Source organism: Crocuta crocuta, unplaced genomic scaffold, assembly GCF_008692635.1.
Source record: "Crocuta crocuta isolate KB4526 unplaced genomic scaffold, BGI_CrCroc_1.0 scaffold382, whole genome shotgun sequence".
Classification (NCBI taxonomy): Eukaryota; Metazoa; Chordata; class Mammalia; order Carnivora; family Hyaenidae; genus Crocuta; species Crocuta crocuta.
In genome coordinates, this window is record NW_027531873.1 from 2,874,137 (window position 1) to 2,892,560 (window position 18,424).

General features: G+C 36.8%; 1 protein-coding gene across 3 annotated transcripts in view; it reads right to left on the bottom strand.

Annotated features, from left to right (window-relative positions):
* Nucleotides 1–18,424, bottom strand: part of ELP4 (elongator acetyltransferase complex subunit 4) — a 241,913-nt gene that overhangs the window by 80,031 nt on the left and 143,458 nt on the right. Inside the window, exon 10 of one of the 3 annotated variants that reach the window (XR_013337263.1) lies at nucleotides 17,823–17,972. The exons of the other annotated variants lie outside the window; for them this stretch is intronic. The gene's annotated coding sequence lies outside the window, so the exon portion shown is untranslated. The remainder of the gene's footprint in view (nucleotides 1–17,822; nucleotides 17,973–18,424) is intronic. 3 annotated transcript variants of the gene reach the window in all.

The following is an 18,424-nucleotide window of genomic DNA, read 5'->3' on the forward strand; positions in this document are numbered from 1 at the left end:
GCAAAATTACATTAAAAACATTTCCAATAAGAAAGCACACGAGGTATCCTGCTCAGTAACTATTACTAGTAATGACTAATATTTCCTATGTGATTAATATTACTATGTGTACCATGTACTTCATAGCATTTTCTTCGTTTAACTTCATGGTGCTAACTAATACTATTATTATCCCAATTTTATAGTCAAGGGAAAAGGTGAAATCACTTGCCTACATGAACATAACTGGTAAGTAGTGGGACAGGTCTGTCTGGTGGACTCCAGAGTCTGCACTCTTAAGCAATATACTGCACATTCTTGCCAATAGATTTAGTTGTTTCAAGTGTTCCCTTTTTTAGGACAGCCTACCAGATAATACTTCTTAAGTGTCTATTGGTGCAAAGAACTAGAAGTCAACAGAGTATTTGTTTAGAAGACTGTGAGGAAACTGAAACTTGAAAAGAAGTAAGAATGGGGGCAGAAGTAGTAACTTATGCCCTGAAATTTTCAACCAGGTGTCCTTCCAAATTGGGAGTTTACCAGGCCAGTACTGAGTATGTGGTTCATCTTTGCAAAAAATGGCATAATAAGCCAGGCATCTCAGTACCTTAATAAGTAAAATGGTAATAAGAGATGTAACTTCAAAGTTGTTGTGCAAATTAGGGTAGTGTCCTGCAGACACTCTGGATTATTGTATCTTACTACATATTTAGATCTCATCAAAGAGAGAGGATTCTTCAAGCTATATTTGCTCCTTATCACCCAGACTGGAAACTCATCTTTTGAGAAGCCATGTTAAGCCACTAGTGCAAGTGTGTCAGATTCCTCAGGTGTGCTGCGGTGGGAAAAAAACAAAACAAAACTATGACAGCCATTTGGTGGGACATTATATATTCTCAGCTGTAAGAGCAGTGCAATGGGGGTACCACAGGGGTGTGTATGGAGGGTGAGTAGTATGAAAAACCTCTACTAAGTTAACACTCGAGAGGCAGTGTGGTCACAGGAGGTAGTCTGCTTGAGTAGTTCACAGTAAAGGTATATATATTTGAAACAAAAGTGTATTTGAATTCTGGCTCTGCTACTTACGGTCATGTAACATTGGTAAAGTTACTTAAGCTTTTGGCTTCTCCTTTACATTTACATGACAGTAAATGAAATAGGGCAACTGCCACAGTGGTTGACACATCATAAAGATTAAAAGGTGAGGAACAGTGAGGTCAGGTAACTTTCCCAAGGTTATGTAACTATATTATACAACTAGTCAGTGAGAGAGTCTTCTGCTCTGTGCTATGTATGAGGAAAGCAACATAAATATATAAGTACAGGTGATGAATATATACCTAAAAAGCACAGTGAACAGAGACAAAAATATGGCTATAAGGATGGATGGAATGGTGATTCGCATCAGCAAGATAAGCATGAAAGGGTTTAAATGCAGGAATATGATTTAGCGGAGCAAAATAGCAATAGTGTTCTCAAAGCTGTGTGTCTGTCAGTTTGAAAAAGACACGTTAAAGATAACTTTATTTTGAAATTGGATTTTTTCTCTAAAGTCCCTTATAATCCAAGTGCCTTATACATGCAAACAGTATTACCTTTATTATTATCTTAGGTGGAAAATAATTATTGTTCATACAGTTTTCCTATTTTCATTTTATTTTATTTTGAAGTTTATTCATTTTTGAGAGAGAGACAGAGTGTCTCTCTCTGGGAGGGGCAGAGAGAGAGGGAAACACAGAAGCTGAAGCAGGGTCCAGGCTCTGAGCTATCAGCACAGCCCCTGACCTGGGGCTCAAACTTAGGAACTGCAAGATTATGATCTAACTGACTGAGCCATTCAGGGGCCCCGGTGTTCCTATTTTCAAAGTTATTATCATACAAGAATTTTGTTGTTTTTGGCCAAAGGCAAGAATTCCAGGGCCACTTTCCTTTCCTTTCTTAAGTTTATTTATTTATTTTGAAAGAGAGAGAGAGAAGACAGAAAAAGAGAAAGAAAATGCTCGTGCACAAGCGGGGAAGGGTCAGAGAGAGAGAATCCCAAGTAGGCCCCACGTTGTCATTGCAGGGCCTACATGAGGCTCGAACTCACGAACTGTGAGATCATGACCTGAGCTGAAATCAAGAGTCAGATGCTTAACCAACTGAGCCACCAGGGGCTACTCCAGGGCCATTTTCTTTGAAGAAACAAAAAGATCAAAATAACATTAGTATAGGAAGCTACTAGAATTATGCTTTCTCCTTAACTCATACTTTGTAACCTATTTAGGAGAAGAAGATATAGGTTGAAGAGGGATAACTATCTCAAATTGAGTTCTATTTTACTTTTCTGCAGTCATAAAAGCACATTTTTAGTACAAATATACCACTGCAATATTAAAGATGCAAAAGGTATATTTTCCTTTTAGGAAAAAGAAGTATCTGGTCAATGCGTGGGCATCATTTCCGTGTCTACCATATGTGCTATCTCTTGAAGGGAGAAGAGGCAGATGGATTAGACTGCCGAGGTCTCTTAATTTGCACATCTAGAAAGAAAGGAAAACAGCTATGCCTCACATGTCAGCATTTTAGCCTCTAAATGTTGACTCTGTTATCCAGTAGCCATTTGATCTGTGTAGGCTTCAGGTCTCTCACACTCAAAAACTGGCTAATCTATTTTGCAAGAATTGTTCTGAGGATTAAATGAGATAATGCTTGTGAAAGCACATAGGATTTTTTTTTTCTTTCCTTTATGAGAAGAGCAGTATTTTGCTGCCATCTCACAGGGACCACCAGTAATCCCCTGGTATACAAAGGATTGTAGAGGGCAGAATTTCTGCTTCCTAACAAACACTTCTGGTTTCCATGAGCGGAGCAATGCTTCTTTGTGAGAGAAACCACTACCATAATATAACCCTTGGTGCCAAGCAAGCCTATGGAATATATTAACTTATTTAAATCCTCACAACTATGCTGTGCAGAGGGTGCTGTTATCTCTGTTTAACAGCTGAGGAGACTGAAGCCGAGAGAAGTTCAGGCCATGCTCACACAGGTTCCAACCAGCAAGTGGAACCAGCACTTCTCAAATTCAGGATATTGGACTGCAAAGCCTCACTCTAGATCACGACGGCATGCTACTTTATAGAGGACATAGAACATGAGGTGTGACATTAGTGGGTGTAGACTGCTTATCGTGAGCAAGGAGATCGACAGGCAGGGGCTTTTGTGTGTGTAATTCTCCCCTCCTTCTTCCATATTCTATTCTGACAAATGCTTCCACCCAAAGAGCAGTTAGGAAGGAGAAATAAGATATAAAGTATAAGTGGGTAAGCTTCTATTTTCAAGTGAATAAGAACCTATTGAAGATAAAAGCATTCTCAGAGGACAAGACACCAATTAATACTTGTATTAGTGTTCTAAATAATCCATGCTCAAAACCTTTTCAAAGTACTGAGGTGAACCCTGAGCAAGGTCTTCCTATGCCTTAGGAATTCAGCATTTCACTCAGGGACAATGTTAAAAATGTCATAAATTAGGGGCGCCTGGGTGGCTTAGTTGGTTAAGCGTCCGACTTTCGCTTAGGTCATGATCTCGAAGTTCATGGGTTCGAGCCCCGCGTCGGGCTCTGTGCTGACTGCCAGCTCAGAGCCTGGAGCCTATTTCGGAGTCTGTGTCTCCCTGTCTCTCTGACCCTCCCCTGCTCACGCTGTCTCTCTCTCTCTCTCTCCTACAAATAAATAAAAATATTTAAAAAAAAAAAAAGAAAAATGTCATAAATTAAAGAACCAAACATATTATTTTGTATCTAATTTCTTGCTCTCCCAGTAATAAGAGCTGCAAAGAAGAAGTCTCTTCAGTTTTTTCCCTCCATCCCTCATAAATTTGATCTCTTTTTATGTAGATTTAAATTAATCTAACATCAAAGTAGAAGTTAGGGACACTCGTAATGTCTGTCTCTAGGCACGTCTGCATATACTGTTTATTTACTCTTTACAAGGCAGTGAATATGCATACTTGTAAAATAGCATTAACACTGGAATTTCAATTTCTAGCAAAATATTACTAATTCTTTATCTTCAACATGAATGCAACATGACAAAATGACTATAATCTATTATAAAATTTCTTTTACTTCAATATATCTGGTAAGACTTACTGGGGTGGGGGGAGGAGGTGGTCAAAAAGGGACTGGAAGGAGAGAACGCCTGAAAGATCGGGTTTGTCTTTAGATTTTAGTTCAAACACAACTACTTGGGTTATGACTTTCAAAGGTCAATTATTTTTGGCTAAATAAGTAGAAAATTGGTCTTGGTAAGCAGGCATGTATCTCCAGGCATGTATCTCCTGGGGGAGGTTTGAGGTGGGGGTAGGGAGAAACCATCGCATCGCACTACAGCAATGATACAAAAATTTCACATTCATATATATAAACAGTATTAGCATATACTATTCTTTGTAGGAGGAGATGTTAACATTTAGAGGGTTGTAATTATTTTAGGAATAATGAATTTGTATAAGGCATCTGTTTTTTCCAAAGTATTTTGGTTAAAGCCTGATTTGCGTGAAAACATAAATAACCTCTTGCTCCAGACTGAGAGCATCAGCAAGCTTTAACAGATGGCCTCATTTAAAAATCATTTGTAAGATATCTCACATTTATCCAACACGCTGTCAACTTCTTCCTTTTATTCAATCATGATTTTACATATTTCTGTCATAAATATTTCTTAATCCTGTGCATTCATGGAAATCACACAATTTAGTATTTATACTTAATTTGGTTTGGGTCAACCCTGGTTCTTAAAAACTTATGCCACTAACCTAAGCATTGTAGAATAATTAATTATAGAAAAATAGAAAGTGTAACATTAACTCATGAAAATGCAAACAAAAGCAACACTGTAATCAAGGAATGAATGGAAAAAAAAAGAATTGAAAAACTCTTCATCCTGCATCTTTCCCTCCCTCTAATTTTTTCTCCTGTCTTTCTTATTCAAGAACCTGTAATGGAGTGGATACCTGCTATCTCTATTTCTTCATCTCTCATTCACTTAAAGAAAAAAAAAAAACCTGGAAAATTCATTCAGTGTTTAACCAACTGCATGTAATCAAGGTTTTGTTCCTCATATCTCTAAAAGTTCTTGGTCAATGGTCACCTATGATTTTTATATTGCCAAATACAATAGGCATCTCTATCCATGACTCAATTGTTGACCTTCTTCTATTCATTGCTCAAGGCATGTAGCATTATTCCTTATTCTCTCCTCAAAATTCTTTCCTCACTCAATTTCCATGAGACCACTCTTCAGGATTCTTTGGCAGTCCCCTCTTCTGACTCCAAACATGTTTTCTAATCTTTCTTACTCTACAGACTTCAACTACCAGCTTTATAGCAATGACTCCCAAATCTGTATCTCTAGCCCATGTATCTCCTCTGAATAAATTCACACATCTAAATGTCCATAGGTTACTTCCACCTGCATGTCCCAAATTGTACCTTTTCCTATGCTCCTTGTTTTAGTGAAAGTCATCTATCTCATCAAGTCACTCAAATCAGAAATTTGCAAGCCACCTTAAACTCTTCCTCCCTCATCAAGTCCAGTTGATCTAACCTCATTTCTGCCCAGTTCTTTTCTTAGTTTGGGTCATCATGATGATGATAATGACCTGGACTCTTACAACATTTTCCTACCTGGACTCTCTAGCTCCAGTCTTGCCATCCACCCTGATTTATTTTTTCATACTGTTGCCAGAGTGATATTTCTAAAACAAGTCTGATTGGTATTCCTTGCATAAAATATTTAAGTGGCTCCCCATTATCCATGGGAGAGAATCCAAAATCATCCTTTCTGGAAATAACATTATGATCTGGCTTTCTCTTGGAAGGAGGGGGATTCCTTTCCTTATCTATGTTTAAACTGAAGTCTTGATGCAATAGATGCTTGCATCTAATTATAGTAAATATGTGCATATTTAAGATAATTAAGATTAGAAGCCATTCCGTAACAAAAAACCTAAGGAAGGTTTTTTGAAAGATCAGAAACTTGGTACAGGTAGCATCCGGAATAAAAATTAGCATTAGGATAAATAATAACAGACCAGACTTACTAATATTGGTAAGAGAAAGAGACTAACAGTCTGAACTGAATTAGGGTAACAGAACAAGAAAAATTATGGACTACTAAAATATAAAATCTATATATGCTTTCACAAGTGGACTTTGATAAGTGATGGAGCCTAGAGGTAGGATTAGGAAAAAAACTGTATTATGAGAGACCACAGGAAGTTGTAGAGTAACCCCTCGAAAAGATAGTTCCAATAAGTAATTTTCATGCCACAAAAGTATTAGTGTGCTATAATCATTTAGAAATATGTAAAGAATAGTATATTTAAAAAATAAAGTGTATTAATGAAATTCATTAAAGTTCCTGCATTTCATGTTTCTAATTTACTAAAGTTTGAATCCAAATCTATTAAATTCCAACACTTCCTTTAAAAATTTGCAATTCATTTCACTGTTCTCGAATAGAGCATATTGCATTGAAATCCATTTCAACTATGTAATAAAAATATGTATTAAAAAAATGGACAAGGTGAGCAAACTTACTTTATGCATAACTACTTAAAAAAACTTTTCAGGGGCACCTGGGTAGCTCAGTTGGTTAAGCTACTGATTTCCATCCACTCAGGGCATGATCTTATGGTTTGTGAGTTCCGGCCTTGTATGGGGCTCTATGCTGACAGCTCAGAGTCTGGATGGAGCTTGTTTTGGATTCCGTGCCTCCCTCTCTCTCTGCCCCTTCCCCACTTGTGCTCCTTCTCTCTCTTTCTCAAAAATAATACACATTAAAAATTTTTAAAGAAAAAAACCCTTTTCAGTATTATATCCCAAAGTACCAATTTACACTGTGTGTGTATAAATCTCACTTTATTATTTTTTAGTAAGATCAAATTGAAGACTAATAACAGCATCCCCGAAGTTCCCTACACCTCTTTCTAGACACTACTCATGCAGATAAGTTTCCTGTGTTCGTTTCTAAAACTTTGTTTTGTGTTTCACATGTAGACTGCAATACATCTGGAAATGAATTTTGTGTATGGTGTGAAGGAGGAGTCAATATTAGGTTTTTTTCCCCCATTAACTGAGTTCTATTTATTGAGAAGTCCACCCTTACCCATCTGTGCTACAATGTTACTTTCATCATAAAACCAGTGATCACATATGTGTTGGTTGTTTCTGAAGTCTCTTCTGTCCCATTTGCTTACCGATTTATACTTGTGTCAATACTGTAAGTTTTGATACCTGGAAGTGTAAGTACTTTCGCTTTGTCATGTGTGATGATTGCCTTCTTGGCCCTTTGTATTTTCTTAAAAATTTCCACAAAAAGTTCTGGTGGGATTTTGAGAAGAATTGCACTTAATATATACAGCAATTCTGAAGAAAGTGACACCAACTTATTTGTAGTAGATTTAGTCAGACATTCAAAGTTGTGCAGGATGTGACACTTATTCATTGGGTGGGAATGTCCAGAGCACTGTTGAATGTCAGAGAACCTAGCCTCACCCATTAAATTCTACTGACTATCCCTATGATAATCCAAATCATTTTGATATCAAAGGGTTAAAAAAACTAACCTACTAAGGTCTCATTCCTAACATTATATCCTATGATTCTTATTGTTCATTAATTTAATAAACATTTACTTAGTAAGAGAAAGCTACCGTGCTTATAAAATGAACCGAGTTAAAGTCCTTAATGGGGCTCCTGGGTGGCTCAGTCAATTAAGCATCTGACTTTGGTTCAGGTCATGATCTCATGGTTTGTGGGTTTGAGCCTGGCGTCGGGCTCTGTGTTGACAGCTAGCTCAGAGCCTGGAGCCTGTTTCAGATTCTGTATCTCCCTCTCTCTCTGACCTTCCCCTGTTCATGCTCTCTCTCTCTTGAAATAAATTAAAAAAAAACATAAAAATTTTTTTAAAAAGTCCTTAAAAAGAGGTCTTTTCTATTAATCAGTTTGAAACTTCTATCTAAGCAATTGAATTTACTCCATAATATAGACTGGATAAATCCCTTTAAATATTAAATTGAGCTCTTTAAAATAGAAATAGTGTGGGGCGCCTGGGTGGCTCAGTTGGTTAAGCATCCGACTCGGTTAACCATGATCTCACGGTTTGTGGGTTCGGTCCCACATCGGGCTCTGTGCTGACTGCTAGCTCAGAGCTTAGAGCCTGCTTCAGATTCTGTATCTCCCTCTCTCTCTGACCCTCCCCGACTCATGCTGTCTCTCTCTCTCTCTCTCTCAGAAATAAATAAAACATTAAAAGATAAAAAAAAATAGAAATAGTGTGTTCATTTTTGTATCTCCAGTGTCTCTCATACAGCAGATTCTCACTTAGATGTTTTGCAAATAATTTTAATATTCTTTAAGATAATTTTAATTCATTTAAAATTTTGCATAGAATTTCATACCTAACTCAATCTTTGTACCAATCAATCACTATTATTTTTTTATACGTCAGCTTTCTTTAGTAGACTGTAAGCTCTTCAAGGGCAGGGGTTGTGTTAATATATATTTATATCCTATTTATAGCCTGGCATAGGGTAAGGAACTCTTATGATTCAATCATATCGAGCTAATATAGCTTTCAATACAAAATGTATAAAAATGAGAGAACTGAACATAAATACTAAGGTGCTAACTTTACAAACAAGTAATGAACAGAAAATACAGAGAGAGAGAGAGAGAGAGAGAGAGAGAGAGAGAGATGTTAATTCTGAACATGTACATAGGATCTCAGCAGAAACAAGGAAGGAGAGTATCCTGGAAGTAGAATAGGCATGATCAAGGTAGAGTTACCAGATTTTCTACTTCTGCATCTTTCTAACTCTAGTAGCTAGTGGGGAAGATAATTTTGTAAACAAGCACTTAAGATTCTTATTAATGGACCACTAATTTTACAATCTTAATAATAATCAGTGATTCTTCCATCCCTTTCAACTTTCATATCTTGGCAAACACCGCCAAGTACAGCACTGTCAAGCTCTTCATTTACCATATTTCTTAGATATTCAACTTGTTGGAACTATTGCATTATTGGACAGGATATGCTGAAGCTACATTGCTGGGTCACAGAGATTGCCAGACCTGTAGGACTTCGGCTGGTGCTACCAGGCTACCCAGAGCCTTATGCTAGACCCGTGAAAACAACTAAGATTGGGTTCCTTAAACATCTTCTGCTAGAATTGGTCCTGGAATTGAGTAGGATGGAGAATGCAAGAGTGAGTCAGTAAGAGAAGCTCTTGGAGATCAGGGACAATGGGTTAGAGGTTAGGAACATAATAGGCATTTAGAGTTATACCATCCAGATTATAAACCTGGCTCCATTATTTGTTAGCTTTTTAAAAGTAAGTTATTTAACCTCTCTGTGCTTCACACTTGAAAGACAGGAATAATAAAACAACCACATAAGGTTGTTGTTTAGAATTCAGTGAGTTGGTATATGTAATATGTGCAGTTCCTAGCACACTGTAAGTACCCATGAAGTCTTGGCTATCAGCAGGGTTAACATTTTCTAAACTATCATTATCATCTTTGGGGGGTAAAAGGAGAAAGAATATTCGGAGAGATTGAAAAAAATTCAGAGAGGCTATAAGAGAACCGGAGAGTTTAGTGGAAACCAAAGAGAAGAAATACTTTAAAAGTTATGTGGGGGAAAAAAGATACATGATATAAATAAGGATAAGAACACAAAATTCTATATAGGAATAAGATACTTTAGTGTAATAACCTAATAGTTTATCTGTACATTAAAAAAAATAAAATAGTATAACCGTGGGTATCACATGATTCAACAAGATATTCTGAGCTAATGTTTCCTGGGAGATCTTTATTGGTGTCATTCTGTAAAGATTATAGTGCTACGTAAATTTGAGATTCGTTTTTGGCTCCCAATTTAAGCTGGAAATGACTTTTCCACAAAAAGAGTCTGAAAAAGTATTTCTCACCCCTCCTTCCTCAGGACCACAACATGAAGAGAATATACAGCTTTCAGCCAAAGAACACTGATCCCACAGGGAGAATGTGTGACCAGGGAGACCAATGATAGAGAGCACTGCTGGTGGACAAGGCAGAAAGCCACTGCAAATGTGGCTATTCCTGAGGTTTACAAGCAAATCTGGATTAGTTTACTCAGCCCTCAGCAGAGATGCAGACATCCTCTCACAGAGCTGACTACCTGGGGCAAGAACAATATGACAGCCCAGAGGAGACTTCAGATTGCATCAAAACTACTCCCTTAGCTGCACTGGCAATCCCTGGGGGGGAGGGACAGAGAGAGAGGAGACAGAGGATCTGAACAGGTTCTGCGCTGACAGCAGTGAGCCCAATGTGGGCCTTGAAACCATGAACCATGAGATAATGACCTGAGCTGAAGTCAGACGCTCAACCAACTGAGCCACCGAGGCACCCCGATTTTTCTTTAATTTAACAAAGGCAATAAATTATATGATCACTCTAGATGGGAAGCATTAGTTCTTAACTAAGGAGAAAAGGGAATCATTTTTAGTAATGTGCCCTACCAACTGAGCCAGCCAGGTGTTCCCACTCTGAAATCTTTTACAAAATACTAAATTCAAGATTTTTGGGGCACCTGGGTAGCTCACATGGTTAAGTGTGCAACTTAGGCTCAGGTGATGATCTCATGGCTTATGAGTTCAAGCCCCATGTCAGGCTCTGTGCTAACAGTTCAGAGCCTGGAGCCCGCTTTGGTTTCTGTATCTTTGGATTCTGTGTCTTTCTCTCGCTCTCTGCCCTTCCCCTGCTCATGTTCTGTCTCTGTCTCTCAAAAATGAGTAAACATTAAAAAAATTTTTTTTTAAAGATTTAAAAATGTATATATAGATACCTAGACTGAGTGGACCTTATAGAATCAACATCCTGGTGCCACAGTGAAAACATTAGCAGAACAATGCTCTGTTAATGAATTCTGACTCACCCTACAGAACTGTCTTAACAGGATTAATTTATATCTGAGTGTGATCATAATAGTACAATTTAAATATTCACCTATTTTAAACTCTTTATGAAATATGTTTAAAATAATTTTATTTAGAAAATAAAATTGTCATGATGGGTCAGCACCCAAGGCATCATTCCTCTGCTCACATACATTTTTAATTTATTTTTATTTATTTTTTAAAATTTGAGAGCGAGAGAGAGAACACATGCAATGCAAACACATGCACATAAGTGGGGGACGAGCAGAGGGAGAGAAGAATCTTAAGCAGGCTCCATGCTCAGTGTGGAGTCCGAGGAGGGGCTTGATCCCACAACCCTGGGATCATGACTTGAGTCAAAATCAAGAGTCAGACGCGAAACTGACTGAGCCACCCAGGCACCCCTGCTCTGAAACATTCAATAGTTTCCCACTGCGTATTAGGTTAATTGTAAATGCCTCAGCTTGGCATCAAAGGCTCTGTGGGATATAGCCCAAAGCCTACTGTTTTTATCTTGAACTTCCACTATATCTCTTTACCTTCAAGAAACACATGATTTGCTCCTGCTATTCTTTTTACCTCAACATTTCCTGATTTCATTTGGAGAGGGGCAGTATGGCTAGCTATAAAAGCTCACCCTTCCGGGACTCCCTGTAGTTTGGGTGGCAATTTGTAAAGTTCTGGCCAATGAGTTGTAACAGAATTCTACAGAGGAATATCTGGAAAGTTTTCTTTTTCTCCCTCCCTCAATCCATTCTTCCTGCTGGGTTGTAGACTGGTACGTGGAACTGTAGCCACCATCTTCTGATCACGAGGCAACAAGTATCAGGGAAAGTCTCAAAATTATGGAAATGTGACCTTGACATTCTAGAGCCACTGAATCGATACCAGCAGCTGCTTACCTTCAGATTTCTTGTTCTGTTTCAAATATAAAGCCCTATTTTATCAAAGCTACTATCAGTGAAGTTTACTTTTACATGCACTTGAACCATCTTCTCTCCAGGTTGTTCCAGATTGATCACACATACTATCTCCCCTTTCAGTTTTCTCATGTGCTTTCAAACAGATGTAGCATCTCTGTCATCTATGAGCCCCATAGCATTTTGTGTTTGTTTTTACACTTATTTTGTCTTGTATTGGCTTTTGCATATTTGGCTAATTTCTTCTAATGCTGTTTTCACTTTCCTAGTGCAAGAATGATGTTTTACTTATTTGCTTTATACACAGCAATCTTCTAAACATTTTTCTGAACTGCTTTAAGCTAAGTACAGTATGGTACTCATGTTTACAAACAATTCTATGTGACATGAATGAGGTAAAGCTTGTGTTGCCCTACAGGCACCTCTTCACAGTGCAGAACCAAGTATAATTATATGTGGTTGCTAGACAAATTAAAAATGCTTCTTTCTGCTGTTTGGATATATGTTCCTGAAGAAGAAAAGTCTGAAATCTTATTCTAGCCCTGTTCCCAATTGCCCTAGAATACAAAGTCAAATTAAAAACAAAACACCACAAAGTAAATATATGAATCTGAATTTTTTTATAAAATATAAGTCACTAAGCTGGTTAATTCCAAGTGTTAGAAATGAGCCAGGACATACAGATATCTATAGGTTCCATCAAGAAAACTCAAACACAGGTTAATAAAGGTATGTCCATGCTGTGTATTTTTTGATATATCAGTTAATTAATATCTTACAAATTCAACTTGTGAAGATTTGAGCTCCTGAGGATAAACTAATTATAATTTTAATTGAGTACTTACAATCCCTAACAAAGAGGGATTCATTCAGTCCAACATTATCACTTTGCATTAAATAAAATGAGTCCACCTCAGTTTTTCCTTAACAATTTTGTTACTAAACTCTGAAAAGAAGGTTTTATTTTAAGGCCCTTTAAAAAATGTTTATTTAAGTATTTTTAGAGAAAGAGGGAGAGCACGGTGGGCAAAGGGGGCCAGCAGAGAGAGAAAGAATCCCAAGCAGGCTCTGGATTGCCAGTGCAGAGCCTGACACAGGGTTTGAACCAAAAAACTGTGAGATCATGATCTGAGCAGAAACTAAGTTGGACGCCTAACTGAGTGAGCTACCCAGGCTCCCTTGTAAAGAAGGTTTTTATAAGATAGTTTAATCTATTGTGCAGTGTATGGAAGAGAACATTAGGAGAGTATTCATTTAACACTCAAGAGGAGTGGATTTAAATATTTTTTATTTGTTCATCTCTTACTTCAAGTAAAATATATGAAACAGAGCTGCTCAAGTTCATGCTGGGATAAGTATATTCAGCTTAGTCTTTCCCTGGCCCTTTGCTTCCCGACCACCCACAACCCAAACCAGCAATTCCAGAGGCCCCTCTTACTACCACAAGGGCCATGCCACTTTGAAAACCAATGTTATAGGGTATATACATTTTAAAAATTTAAGATGCAAATATAGAAATATTTTCATAAAGATCATTTTTGGCAAAATAGGATTCTTGCCAGTTTCAGGACATAATATACCTAACTCAGTTACTTCTGAAGAGTAGGAACAAATAAATGCTTAATTTGGTTAACGATGTTGTTGCAAGAATAAAAAGTACTTGGAGATTTCTTGTTTCTGGTCTTGAATATAAGGAGCTTGGAAGTCCTTAGTCTTATCCCCAACACAAGAAAAAACCTGAATGAGCAACAACTCTTCTTAGACCTATCAGAGCAGTGAGGTCACAGGGCAAGCTGCTACCCAGAAAATTGTAGAAATGTTAGGCAGATACAGAGAATCTCAACTTACTAGAGTAGAAGCCTGAGAATAAAACATCTCCATAGGAACCAGTACTAGACACACACACACACACACACACAAACTGAAACTAAAACTAAATTGTAAATGACAAATTGCTAGACACTCAGTGTGGACAAGCTTTGAGATTATAAAAATCCAAGGGGTACCCAGTATTAGGTACAGAAAGATTAAAAATCATTAAGATTTCAGTTCTTTCAACTTGATGTAAAGATTCAACACAATCCCAATAAAAATCTCAGCATACAAAGTTTGTATGGAAATGCAACAGGCCTAGAATAGCCAATACAATAATGAAGAAGAACAAAGTTGGAGGAATGATACCATCCATTATGGGCTGAACTGTATTCCCTCCTAATTCATATGTTGAAAATCTAACCTCTAGTACCTCAAAATGTAACTGTATTTGGAGTTAAGGTCTTTAAGAAAGTACCTAAGTTAAAATGATTATTTGGGGTGATTCTAATTACTATACAGGTACCCTAAAGAAGACAGTGTGGTATTGGTGAAAGAAAAGACAAGTAGATAAATAGAACAGTATATACAGACAGCCTAGAAATAGACCCACACAAAATGTAGTCAACTGTTCTTTGGCAGAGGCAAAGGCAATTTAATGGAGAAACGACAGTCTTTTAAAAAAATGGTATAGAAACAAATGGACATCCACATGCAGAAGAATGAATCTAGACACAGACCTTTTTACCTTTCACAAAAAGTAACTCAAAATGAATAACAGACCTAAAACACAAAGCTATAAAACCCTAGAAGATGATATAGGAGAAAATTTAGGTGAACCTGGGTTTGACAATGACTTATTAATAAATATAACATCAAAAGCATGACCCATGAAAGAAAAAAATATAAGTTGGATTTCATTGAAATTTAAAACTTTTGTTCTGTGAAAGATACTGTTAAGACAATGAAGACAAGCCGCAGATAAAGGACTGGTGTCAAAAATTTAGAAAACACTCTTAAAATTCAACAATAAGAAAACATACACTCTAATTAAAAAGCAAAAGATCTGAACAGACACCTCGCCCAATAAGACATACAGATGTGGTAATAACCATATAAAAAGATGCTTAACAATAAATGTAATCAGGGCACTACAAATTAAAACAATGAGATACTACTATACACCTATTAGAATGGTTCAAGTCCAAAACACTGACAACACCAAATGCTGGCAAGGATATTGGGCAAACAGGAACCTCCATTCATTGCTGGTGGAAGTGAAAAATCGTATGGCCACTTTGGAAGGTAGCTGGGCAATTTCTTACAAAAGTGAACATTTTTTTTCCATACAATCCAGCATTTGTATTCCCTGGTATTTACTCAGATGAGTTGAAAACTTACAGCCACACAAAAAGCTGCAAACAAATTTTTATAGCTGCTTTATTCATAATTGCTAAAACTTGGAAGCAATCAAAATATCCTTCAGTAAGTATGAATGGATAAGCAGTGGTACTCTATACAATGGATACTATGCAGTGATAAATAGAAATGAGCTCTCAAGTCACAAAAGATATGGAGAAAACTTATATATATATATAGCTAAGTGAAAGAAACCAATCTAGAAAAGGCTATGTACTATGATTCCTACTATATGGCATTCTGAAAAAGGTAAAACTCTGAAGACAGTAAAAAGATCAGTAGATGCCAGAAATTTGGGGGAGGAAGGGATGAATAGGTGGAGAACAGGGTATTTTTAGGATAGTTTGACTATTCTATATACCATTTGGTGGTATATGTTATTATATATTTGTTAAACCCATACAATGTCCACTACAATGAGTGAATCTTAATGTAAACTCCAGGCTTCAATCAATAATGTGTCAGTACTGGCTCACCAATTATAACAAATATATTACACTAAAACGATGTTAGTAAAAGGAGAAACTGTCAGTGGAGTGGGGGGCAGTATGGCTGTCATACGGGAACTTTATACTTTCCTCTCAAATTTTCTATAAACCTAAAACTGCTCCAAAAAAAGTCTATTATTTTTTAAAAAATGTCTTGCATCAGTTTTGAGTATTCCATTCCATTCTTGTTTATTTTTAAAAGATATGTTACCACAAACTAAAGATGTATTTTTGCAGATTATAATGGAAGTAGACATTTTTAGGAAACAAACCCTAAAAAAAAAAAAAAAGGGAGCATTTTCTAAATTTTAATGTGCTAAATAATATAAAGCAGAGGTCTTAAAACTGCAAAATGCATGCCCTTCACAAAGACTTTGTAATGGGTATGTGAGTATGGATAGTTTTAAAGGAATTCAACTTTCAGATCGTCAATTTTCACAGCTTTTCTCTCCTAAAACTGACCTACTTGAAATGTACCTGTAGTCTGCAGGTTCTCCTTTTCCACTTGATTGAATCTGGCAGAGAAGGCACAGCTTTTGCCCACCCTGAATCTTAGTGTGGTGCGTTGCCCCGAAGTAAGAGTCCCATTACTGCAGAGCAACAACAAACTAATGGGGGCTTGCACCTTGTTTCATCATAAGCAGGGGACAAACACATGGCAACAAAAGTGAGAAGACTATCCTAGAAACATGTTCACTGGCATTAAAAAATGAAGTCAGACTTTCTTTGCATTGATTTGACAATGATTGCCAATTAGGTTATATTATGAATGTTACTAATAATTAAGCTAAATCCTTACTTCATGGTTTTGATGAAAATATATTTAAAGTGTATATCTAATACATCAGAAATGATATCCTTTATCACTATTTACACTTACAGTGAAAAATGTTATATGTCAACTTAAAAATGTGATAAGACACATGATTAAAAAAAATATTTTAATGGATGAAAGACCTAAATGTGAGACAGGAAATCATCAAAACCCTAGAGGAAAAAACAGGCAACAACCTTTTTGACCTCAGCCACAGCAACTCCTTACTTGACACATCTCTGAAGGCAAGGGAAATAAAAGCAAAGATGAACTACTGGGACCTCATCAAGATAAAAAGCTTCTGCACTGCAAAGGAAACAATCAACAAAACTAAAAGGCAACTGACAGAATGGGAGAAGATATTTACAGATGACATACTGGATAAAGGGTTAGTATACAAAATCTGTAAAGAATTTACCAAACTAAACACCTGAAAAACAAATAATCCAGTGAAGACATGGGCAAAAGACATGAATAGATACTTTTCCAAAGAAGACATCCAGATGGCTAAGAGACACATGAAAAGACATATCACTCATCATCAGGGAAATACAAATCAAAACCACATTGAGATAACCACTTCATACTAGTCAGAGTAGCTAAAATTAATAACTCAGGAAACAACAGATGTTGACGAGGATATGGAGAAACAGGAACTCTCTTGCACTGTTGGTGGGGATGCAAACTGGTACAGCCACTCTGGAAAACAGTGTGGAGGTTCCTCAAAAGTAAAAATAGAACTACCCTATGACCCAGCAATACCACTACTAGGAATTTATCTAAAGGATACAGGAGTGCTGATTCATAAGGGCACTTTTACCCCAATGTTTATAGCAGTGCTTTCAACAATAGCCAAATTATGGAAAGAGCCTAAATGTCCATCAACTGATGAATGGATAAAGAAGATGTGGTTTATATATACAATGGAGTACTACTTGGCAATGAGGAAGAATGAAATCCTGCCATTTGCAACAATGTGGATGGAATTCGAGGGTATCATGCTAAGTGAAATAAGTCCATCAGAGAAAGACAGAGGTCATGTTTTCATTCATATGTGGGACTTGAGAGAAACTTAACAGAAGACCATGGGGGAAGGGAAGGGGAAAAAATAATTTCAAACAGATAGGGAGGAAAACCCATAAGAGATCCTTAAATACAGAGAACAAACTGAGGGTTGATGGAAGGGGGGCGGGGGAGAGGGGGAAAATAGGTGATGGGCACTGAGGAGGGTACTTCTTGGGATGACCACTGGGTGTTGTATGTAAGCCATGAATTATGGGACTGTACCCTCGAAACCAAAAGCACATTGTATACATTGTATATTAGCTAACTTAACATTAAATTATATTAAAAAATTATTTTAGAGAATACTTAAACAAAAACCATGAATACGATCTTTTCCATGCCACTTAATATTACCTTACTTTTTATACCTCTTCTTCTGTTCCCTTTGTTTTTGTTACTCATGTTACTCAATGCTTCACTTATGTGATAATTTAAGTCCCCTGCATTCTCTCCAAGTTTTCTTCAAGAATATAGCAGATATCATGAATACCCTCTTTCTTCAATCTAAAAGAAATGTAATATATTTATCACTTGAAATTACAAAGTTTTAAAGCTAGTATTTATCTTTAAATACAGTTACTTAAAAAGAAGGAATAAAAAAAGGAATGGTATTAAGCAAGTCAGTAGCCAGTTAATTTCATGTTGATACTGTGTAGTTCTTTTAGTTACTGTTGTTTAGTAAACATAAAAAAATTAATATTGAATAAAACTGAAGGTGGCTATAATTCAAAAGCTACAAAGAGTGTTGGCCTTTGGAGTCTCTTACCGGTTGATCTGGAGCTTAGCCATTCACTTAAAATGTGACCGTGGGCAAGTGACTTAACCTATGCCTCCTCATCTGACTTTGAGGACTAGTTGTGGGGATTAAGTGGCACAACATAGGTAATGTGCTTGGTATAGTGTCTGCCACAGCAATAAGTGATTTCATTATCATCATTCCTACTAATATTAGTTCC